The following is an 11,110-nucleotide window of genomic DNA, read 5'->3' as shown; positions in this document are numbered from 1 at the left end:
AGCACAGCCCCCTCCGAAGTAATAACTTCCAGTTAGTCCCAGAGAGATCAGGGCACTCAAAGAGAGGGTAACATATATGTATCCCTCTGTTACAAGGATAGGTTTGATGGGCCTTCCGTCAACCCCACCCCTACCCTGAGTCATAATTTCAGTTGTGTGTTTGCAGATTTGCCTTCATCTCTCTCTAGAAACCCATTAATCCACCTAGCGGTGATTGTGCCTTTCTCGTGTATTAACAAGAAAATCACATAAGAGAGGTCAAAATTGCACTTTAGGGAGATAGATTCCGTTTTTTAATCAATTCTCATTTATTTGCGCTCATTTGAATGCATTGCAGCAATTTGAAAAAAATCGTTTCAATTTTTTTTTCCAAGGACCCTTGGACCAATGGGAAAAAAAAACAATGTTAACTCCGGAACGCAATGACCGATTGGGCGAAAATTAGGAAGGATTCCGCGTTGAATGTAACCTGCTGCATGCAAATCGGATAAGGCTAAGTACGAAATAGTGTGTCACATTTTTAGTACACACACACACATACGTATACATACATATACACATACAGACATTATCTCAATTCGTCGAACTGAATCGATTGGTATATAACACTATGGGTATTCGAGCCTTCTTTCGAAAGCTCAGTTTTGGAGTGACCCTATAGCCTTTACGTATACTTAGTATACGCGAGTTAGCAACGGAGCTAGCCGATGGGCGCTAAAAAAATGCTGACGACCCCGTCGCATTGGCAACGAAAGCCGCCAGAACGAGGGCATCGGAACCTGCTGACGACACTTGACGACGACGTTGGAGCGGACGGCAACCAACTAGAATGCGACCCAACAGTGCGACGACGGAAAAGTGCAAGTGCAAGGCTTTTGAGGTTTGACTAATTTTAGTTATTGAATAAACGTTAGTTCGATTTCGGCTCGTGAACGTGTAGGTTGTTCTTTTTTAAAAAGAAATCCCGGCGCGGAAAATTTTAACTGGAGGCTCCGGCGAGATCCACTGAGTGCTGGAAAGTGTATAAGTGTTTGTTTCCAAAGTGTGAAAATCTTCAGATTGGTCCATAGAGCCAAGCACCGAACAGTGCCAAATTCTAAACAGTGATGAAAATTATCAAAGTGGTTCCAAGAGCCACACACAGTGAAGCAACACGAAGCGAGAAGGAGGACACAGAGTAGCGAAAGCAGCACTAACAGAAGCAGCGGAGCAAAACGGATCAACCCAACATATCTGCCTCTTCTCTCCCGACCTCGGTGGACAGCCAACAGAAGACCGGATTACATCAAATGCCGGCCAGACCCAGGACATGGTCCTTTATAATTTTACTATTTTTAAATTTAGTAATAGGTAACTCGATAGAAGATAGGAGAATTGATCACTTGCCAATAATTATCTTCCAGTCAGGTTTAGCAAGAATCCAAATAACTTCTCATTATTATGTTCACTATTTTAATATCACTTCATTGAAATTTCATGTAGAGAATCTCAGAAATCAGTTTGATCAGTTAAAAGGTAATCAGTTTACACCACTGTCGATTCAGAAATTCGAGGAAATTCAGCAAACACTAAAAAGCTTAGCTCCCTTCAGGAGACAAAAGCGTTGGGACAGTTTTGGAACTGGTTGGAAATTTATAGCAGGAAGCCCAGACGCTAATGACTTGAAGATTTTCAACACCTCAATTAATGAGCTTGTATATAACAACAACCACAGATTAGAATTAATAGGGCACTTAATTTACAGATGAAAGAATTAGTTTTCAAAACAAAAGATGCAATTGAGCTGCCAAACTCCAAATCATTGGAAATCTATTCAATAAATATTTGTCTAAATCTTTAATTTTTAGCAGAGAAATTAACTCAAATTGTTGAAAGTATAGCCCTTGCAAAAGTAGGAATTTTGAATGAGAAAGTACTAAGTCAAAATGAAATTGAGATTTTGTATCAAGATCTATCTAAACAAAATATCTCACTTCATAATGCCTTGGAAGCACTCAATTTTGCTGAAACAACAGTCGCCACCAACAGCAAGGAACTGACTCTACTGATAAAAACTTCCATCTTAGACAAGAGGATTTTCAACAAGATTCACGTCTTCCCTGTCACAGCTAGTCACAAACAGATCCACCTGGCTAGAAGGAACTATTTGCATCATGAAATCGGTAATTACATTGTGGGCTCTTTAGAGACAATCATATATACAAAGTCTATGAAACAGAATTCGACAATTCCGGATGTGTACCAAAACTTCTCTCGGGACAACAAGCAAGCTGCAATTACACCATGAATCCACCTGAAGATGAAATCATTATTATAAATGATGAAAACGTCATAATGAACTCCGACAGGAATATTTCATTCTCATCAAATTGTGGAATCAGCAACCGTACGTTATCTGGAACATTTTTGATATCGTTTCACGACTGTGAGGTAACCATCAACAACATCACCTATTCCAATATGATTCGGAATATGGCTGGAAGTCCAATACAGCTTCCATTGGATGGTCTTACAATACAAAAACAGTTCACAATAGCAAACCTAAGCTTGGAACATCTACATAGTTTGCATCTGGAAATGAGAAAGGAAATGGAATACATTCGATTGAACAACACCAGCATCCAGTGGCCTTCCTGGCCCGTTTTTGGAGGAATCATCTCCCTCCCCTGCACGATAATCGGTATTGCGATTCTTTTGAAAATTTTCTCCCACAGATCAGCCACTGTAAAGATACAAGCATCTAATGTCACAGCCCCACAGGACCCAGTGGTCGACATTCAACCCAGGATAAGATCTTTGACTCTAATGGACGTGATTCGGATGGACCCTCATCTGTCAGGAAGGGACGAGTTAGCAACGGAGCTAGCCGATGGGCGCTAGAAAAATGCTGACGACCCCGTCGCATCGAATTGGCAACGGAAGCCGCCAGAACAAGGGCATCGGAACCTGCTGACGACACTTGACGACGACGTTGAAGCGGACGGCAACCAACTGGAATGCGACCCAACAGTGCGACGACGGAAAAGTGCAAGTGCAAGGCTTTTGAGGTTTGATTAATTTTAGTTATTGAATAAACGTTAGTTCGATTTCGGCTCGTGAACGTGTAGGTTCTTTTTAAAAAAGAAATCCCGGCGCGGAAAATTTTAACTCGCGGAAGGCAAAAAACATACACACTATATCCTTTGAATGACCTCTTTTTTAATCCGCCAGTGTCCCGAAGGGGTAGGGACCAAGCGGAATGGGGATCACTTCGGAGCAGTACAGCAAACGGTCGTGATCGTCATAAGACAGAGAGCAAAGCGCCTTTTTCTATCTCGGGCGACCAAATGCAAGTATCGTGGGTTCTTGCCTTTTATCCTTCGCGTTTCTATAGAGATTTGAGGAAGGGTCGTTTGGCTGAAACCCATTCGGCCGAAATCCATTTGGCTGAATGCCACTAGGCCAAATAAACCATTAGGCCGAAACCCATCTGGCCGAAATGGTCCTTTGGCTGAAAGAGTCATTTGGCTGAAAAGGTCATTTCGGTCAAACGACCCTTTCGGCCAAATGATCCTTTCGGCCAAATGACCCTTTTGGCCAAATGGCCCTTTCGACCAAATAACCTTTTCGGCCAAACGACCCTTTCGGACAAATGACCCTTTCGGCCAAACGACCCAAACGACGCGAGAAAAAAGCAAATTAAACTACGCAAAAAACAAAACAAATCATTTTTTTTTAAATCTACGCAAGTATATGAGTGCATTCTGCTTGGCGCCATATAAATACTTTCCTATTCTGTTCTAGTTGAAAATGATGTTCAAAACACGTTATATTGACAGTTTTATCTAGAGGTAGTTATCCAACAAAGTTTCCTATTATTCCAACGTGAATTGCTAGTGAAATCAAGAGCCAAGAAAACACGTTCGATTCACGTGAATAAGAACATTAAATAGACGTTCATATTATTTTCAGTGTATATTGGGGTACACTTTACGATTGCGAAAATCGGGGACCGTCACGAAAATATGATAGACTTTAAACTTTAATATCTAAGCTGTTTCTCGATGGATTTTCATTCCATTCGATCAAGGATGAGTCAACACTTCTTTGTATTTATTTGAAAATACTGATTTTTAACTATTTATTATCGATAATTGATGCAAAGTTTGAAAATAGGCAAACTAACCAATCACGTACATGCATCACTAGCACAGACATCAAAAATCAATCACTTGCGGGTTTGGATCTAATCCTCAGTTTGAACAAGATTTTACGCATAGCAGACGCATCAAAGCGATCGTAGCGGAGCGGACACGGCATCACGGAGGCGCTAATAACATTTTCTAAGAAAATCCATCGCATTGGTGGTGGTGCTCGATGTGTTGCTGCAGATCATTCAACCTCAACGAACCAGAATTTCATATGAAGAAAAGGTTGACCATAAAAATAGCACTGTGGCGATCCCGCACCGCCAGTGCCGATGCTGAAAATTTATTACAAATTGTGATGTCAGTTTGTTGGAAAGGAATATTGGGAAAAGGAAATTGGTGGAAATTGGTTAATTGCGAAAATGGGCTGTTTCGGTTGCATCGGGTTTGGCGTAGTAGCTGGTGGTTGCTGTTAGTGATTCCATCCATTAAAATTCACTACATCATCTTCCTTCGACGCGCTATCAAATTCGCTATTTACGATTGAGTTTTGCACTTTGAATAAAGTTTATGTCGGATAGTCGGATCAACCTTCTTTTGTATAAAATCAATAAAACGCCACCTCAGTGGATACTTTCTACAGCAACCACCCATCGGTGAACGTCGCTCGGACAGACAGATGCCAAGAGATAATGTTCGGTAGTATGGAGAAACTTCGTCTTGAGTCAAATTTATGCTGTTATTCCTCGCAACAATACGCAGCTAAGATAAACAACATCTCATAACCAAATTCAGAATCGAGAAAATTTCATTAGATTCTTAGAATTTGTCATTCTCCGAGCGTTGTCTGCGGTATCCCGATCGAAATGGCTCGCGCGCGCCGAGAAGCAGCTTTCTTATATCTAATGAAGTAATTCCATTAGCCCCGCCCCTTCATTAATCGTTATGAGTGCACATTATATTTACAACTATATCATACCACAAAGGGGCGGAGCTAACGGGTTTAATTTATTGAATACAAGAAAGTTGCTTTCCAGCGCACGCGAGCCATTTTGATCGGGATTTCGCAGACAGCGGTTAAATAAGATTTTACGCAGAGACGATGCAGCGGAGCGAACACAGCAGCACGAAGGTAGCATTTTCAAAGGAAAATCATCGAATTGGTGGTGGAAGTCTGCGTTGATGGTCGTCATTCAACCTCAACAAACCAGCATTTTATGTGAAGAAAGGGTTGATTACAAAAATGACGTCTGTTTCGATCCCGTGCTATGCAGTGGCGATTTTAGTCTGGCGATGAGTGGCGTCTTAGCGAAAACTCATCGAGTGGTCGTCGAACAATAACAGCACGAAGTGGAATTCTAACCCTAAAGTTTCGACAAGCATTGGGTTGCAGTTAGTTATTGGAAAGGTGCATTGGGGACACAAAATTGGTCCTTCTCTGGACCAGCATCCTCTGAACAGAAAGGGTTGATTGCAAAATGGACTGTTTCGGTGGAATCGGCGTTTGGTGTGATAATTCGGTTGCTGTGAGCGATTCCATTCATTCGAACAAATTTGTTGCGTTGTCACTCACCGACGCGCGCTTATGATTCTGCTATCGAAGGGTAACTTTCTGTCAACGCCAAACTATTAATTTTGGACTTTGATGAACATTCTTGCATCCCGATTTAAACTACCCTTGTGTAAAATAATGGTACTGTAAAGAACCGATATTTTTCCAATAATGGAGCTTTTCAATCCTCAACTACAACAAAACATAATGAAAATCTTGTGAGGAAATTCCATTTGACTGCTACTGACGCCATCCATTTGAAAAAAGTCATTGCATCATCTCCCTCCGATGCGCGCTTGTATTTGTGCTAGAAAAGGGCAACTTTCTGTCGTCACCAAATGATGGTAACCCGGAAAAAAATCGATATCATTTCTAATGACTAACGAAACAAAACCAAAGAATCTTGCCTGAAAATTTCACTTTCCGTCGACGACGGCCAAATCGATGAAGACGCCACCTTAGTGAAAAATGACGTTTACCTGCCTTAGTTTTTCAAATGGCGCATTATTAAAAACAATAAATCTTCCCAAAATCGTCATTGTCGTTTAAACAGCCGAACAGTCTGTTTGTCTGGGTTATTTACCCAGAACGGTCAAAACCTCTTATTGGATAAATAGTTTAAGTCCTGAAAAGGACTGTTTGTAATTTATTCTTCAAGTCCCGCTCACTTTGCCACCAGCGCTATAGAAAACGATGCATGTACGCTTCCATCGCCGGCGGAAGTCGAACGTTGCAAATTAATATATTTGTGTTTGGTTTCGTGCCACCTCCGATTCTGCTTATTTTTCCTTTATTTCGGACATTTTTGAGCAGGATTCTGATGATATCCAGTGAAAGATAAACGAATGGCTTCAGTGGCGATGCGGCCGATGAGTCGTTCCTTTTCCACGGCTGGTTCATCCATTTGGGAGCTACTTTCAGTTTCTTGATTCGGTTGACCTCCGAGAAGTTTGCACAATGCTAATAAATTGATACAAATTATGATGAAAAATACCCTCCATTTCGTATAGCTACGTAGTCCTACGTCACCTTTGCGTACAACCCGATTGGGCTGCACCTTTGAGTTTTTTCTCAGTCTAATAAAGCAACTTTACTTTACAACTAGAAAATATACGCAATAACGTTTTAGCTGCTTTATAGGACTGAAAAACCGATAATAATCAAACAAATTTGAGCACAACAGTTCGACTGTTCGGCGTCCGATCAAAAATAATAATAAGCTATTACATAAAAGGATTAAAAATTTCAATTTACATTCCTGTTGCTTCTAAATCCACCACAGAGGAGTGTTTCCACAATTTATCAATTTCCGTCCATAATTGATCACGTTGAAACGCTGATGTGATTCGGTTAGCAAATTTGCTTCTATCGAAGCCAAATCCACTGGAGAAAAAAACTGACCAGTTCAGATAATCTTCCCCTCACCTCATCTTTCCATATTATGTGGGTGCTTTCCCAAAACCGAACAACTTTCACATGAAATACTTGTGCGCCCACACACCAACAGCTTACCGGTAGGCTGTAAAATTTGACACCCATAACCCATGGCCATAACACATTTTCAATCCATGTTTGCCTGTCGGCAAAGTGCGTAAAATTTCATGTGGTGTCTATTTCTCTCGGCTCCTACACGAGTTTGGCCTTTTCACATATAATCGATTAATATCCAAGCACTTCTATTGTATCGATAAACCGACGATGGTTCACAGTTTTTTGGATGACTATTGGTTCAAAGGAAAGGAATTCTTGATCAGGGATAATCTCTTTCGGTTGGTCTACCGCAAACAGATACCACTGCCAACTGTTGTTTCTTTGTTGACCGATATCGAATAGGTCTTTCATTTTTCGAGCGGCGAACTGTTACGGAAAACACTTTCATATTTGAAAGAGCGAGGGTTTGAAAATGTATTACGTGAACTTTGATAACCACAGAGCGCCAGCCAAAGTTCAAAGCGTAAAATGTGAGCGATAATTAATTTTTGATGCGTTAATCGTAAGCTTCTATTCTTCGACCTAGTTTCTTATGCTCAAGTGATTTCGATGGAAACGCATGGTGGGTGCGGCATGGAAGCTCTCACGAATGGTTTGGAGCCAGCCAACCGAGAAGCAGCTGCCACCACTTTAAACACCTAGCATCAATAAATTGAAAGCGGTTGAAGATAATGGTGGTAATTTTGTCAGACAGCACACGCCGCAGCTGACGAAGATTGATGGACACGGAAGCAGGGCTTATGAATTATACGAGAAAGATCCGGCGACCTCTATGGTGGTTTGATAGCGAGTTACACGACTTTTGTAAATGTATATCGCGTTTGTAAGTACCGGAAGTTTTTAGAAACAACAAACATACATATGCTACGATATTTAATGAGAATCCAACCAAGCTCCAGTATTTCTCAAAACGTTTTTGTACTTGGATTTGAAAACATGCTTTCTTAAACAATTTAACACGAACCTGATTATTTTTGTTACTTAAAACCCTCTGATCCAACTCGATCAGGACAGGGCTTTTGGGTTTACAGAACAACAATGAAACCATTTTATATGGTACAGAAAAAATTGCCTTCATTGATGCTCGTGGCTACATCGGGGATTAGACACCTGATGGGAATACATGCCTTCATTCTGCCCAATCAATTTCTAAACATATGCACAAGCAGTTGATACACGTACATCGCATAGTTCTGCACAGCGCATCACGTCAACCCCAATTAGCATCGTTTGCTCCGGATGCCGCATAATTTTAATTGTGGGTCACCAAGCGCAACATCAACCGATCTGACGGATGTATTCTATGTCGGTGTATCATATTTCTCCGAACTGACAGCACATGTCTACCATACGAGGGCATAAATGCATGTATACCAACAAGATCAAACCAATAAATGTAACTATTGCTTATCGCGGTTGAGTCCCGCGGCTATGTCAAGTGGCTTCGCTTATTGGTTTTCTGCCTCGCCCAACGCAGCGGCCTATGCCCATCGTCATCTGCTGTCATCGTTGGCTATATCTGTAGGTGGAATGATGAACTACACAGAAAAAAATAATGAAAAGTAAACATCGCGTAAATTTTTTCATACGGACATTTACGCTATTTTTCGCTGAAATGGTCTTCTTTCTAACAAGATTGCTTACAACTTGCATGCAATATAGGCGATTCACGTCGAATATTGTATACATTCAGGCCATATCAAGTGGGTAATTACGCTAGTATTGACGTTCCATTTATGTGCATGATTTTTAGTGTAAATTTCAGTGGATTTTTCTATCTGTGTACGCATATGCCTGGTAGTTGCGGTTGATGATGTGATTATCTCGCTCAAAAAGTTGTTGCTTCATCCGATGGTTATGCTTCGTGTACACACGGCACCTAACTTGAATGCGAATACATCGTGTTTATATTCAGGACATTTAAAGTGATCTAAAGTGAAACATGCTCAACCTCTGTAAAGTAACAATTTAAAAATTAATTCTACTAATTCAGTTACCGAATGTAAACCAAGCATTCGCGATCAATTTTCAAACGTGGTTGCATGTTGCGTGGTGGTTGAAGATGATAATCTCTCTAGATCATGGGACGGTCGGCAGAACAAATTAGGAAGAGCTGCAGGATTGATAGCACGCTGTTCCTGATATAAGTGCCATGTGAACCGTGAGAAATCACGTGGAAAAAAACTATCTCTAATGAAATTCCAATTTCTAGAAAATAAAATCAAAATGCATTGGGGTCGAATGGTTTTTTCAAAGATTTCGGAGTCAACGCGATTTGTTTTACATAACTTATAGCAAAACATTTCAAGACAACTTAATGGGAATGTGAAGATAAAAGATAAATAAAGCGTTCATTCAGAAACCTTCCTTGTATGGCTAATCCATTCCCCCTACGATTTCACAATAATAAAAAAAAAGTTCTCTTCACTAGCCTTTACTATAGAATACTTCCACCACCTTTCACAATAGAATTCCGAAAGCGCAATAGCATAGCGAGAATTCTCCGTAATTTATTATTTATATAGATGTTGTTCCGGGGTGATGTAGTTGTTGATTTTTCTTACATCCCCTGAGGCTTTGACATCCTCGAGTCCTATGCTGCTGTTCAAAGGGGAAACTAGCATCACAAAGCACAATAAACAACGATTCGTCCAACACAAGGCATAGAAAATAAAAATAAAAGCTACAGTTCCATTCGATATTTCAAGATCTAGTCGTCGTCGTTCTGCTTTCTTCGCCAGGTTGCCATGGGAACGTATTACAATGGCACCAGCTTCGGTGGAGAAACTTTCAGACAACTCATGAATGACAGTTGCATGGTTGGTGTCTTTTTCCTCCGGGACTCCTCTCGATTATGACGAAAAGCTTGCCCGGAATGCTGACACCGGAGAAGAATGGGCCTACTGCGATGATAAATGTCATGGATTCAACGTGCAGCTCGGAGTCCTTGCATTGTCTTTGTTATGACGCGGCAGCAGTTATCATCAATATTTTAAATAAACCACCCGATGCTGCGACGTTGATTTCGTTGCATTGCAATTTACATTGCATTTATTACCATTCATTATTTATTTGTCATTTGCCTCAAGGATATTATCGTTTGCATTTTGTTCACGAGTGCAGAAAGACAAAAATGGAATAAGCTTTTGTTAAAACATTTTGGCATATCTATTTGGATGTCGCGTGCACTGTGTGTGTAAATTCATAATAGAAGACATGGTATTATACCGTTTTGCTTCGAATTGCCGGACGCTTCGAAAGCCGGACACTTAAATAGTTATTTGACTTTATTTACCATCTCAACAAGTATTTCTTGGGTTATCAATGCAGGGAACGATTCTTGGACTTGAAACCATTTTAACAAATGTAAGTAACCCGTGATCTGTGGTAAAAACTTGAAAATTAGAGGTAAAAGTTGATATCATGTCATAATCAACGGTGAATTTCGTTTTTCTTAGAATGCAGCTTAAGACTCAACATTAGAAAAACTAAGCTCATATTTTCTATGTTCTATCATTTTCAAGGGGTATTAGTAATTTATTAACATAGTATGATAGCACTCTTTGTCATGAATTAGAGAAATTGCTCGGGAATTCATAGCTTTATAATTTTTATTACATTTTCTGTATGTCCGAACTTCGAGGCAAGTTTTTACAAATGCTTCGATTTCCGGACATGCTGAAATGATGTTAAATAACTGTTTATTAGTTAAGTTAATTGAAATCAAATGATTCGTTATGAGCAATCATAGTAACAATTTCATTAGATTTGAGTTGCTACACTCCAAATCGAACATTGCTTGCTCTCAGCTTACCGATATATACTTATACACATATTGTGAATGGTATCATTTTATTAATTGCACATAAGTAGCAAAACTTGCCTTCAGTTTCTAGTGAAAGGTTGTCTTCAAATGTATTTTTTCAACCATTCACATTTT

The 11,110-nt window shown here is 40.1% G+C and overlaps 1 pseudogene; it reads left to right on the top strand.

Annotated features, from left to right (window-relative positions):
- The first annotated feature begins 722 nt into the window (after positions 1–722).
- Positions 723–3,008, top strand: LOC134221470 (uncharacterized; annotated as a pseudogene).
- The last annotated feature ends 8,102 nt before the right edge of the window (positions 3,009–11,110 follow it).

This window comes from Armigeres subalbatus, chromosome 3 (assembly GCF_024139115.2).
Source record: "Armigeres subalbatus isolate Guangzhou_Male chromosome 3, GZ_Asu_2, whole genome shotgun sequence".
NCBI classification, from domain to species: domain Eukaryota; kingdom Metazoa; phylum Arthropoda; class Insecta; order Diptera; family Culicidae; genus Armigeres; species Armigeres subalbatus.
Note: the sequence above shows the minus strand (reverse complement) of the source record. Positions and strands in the feature narration are given on the sequence as shown.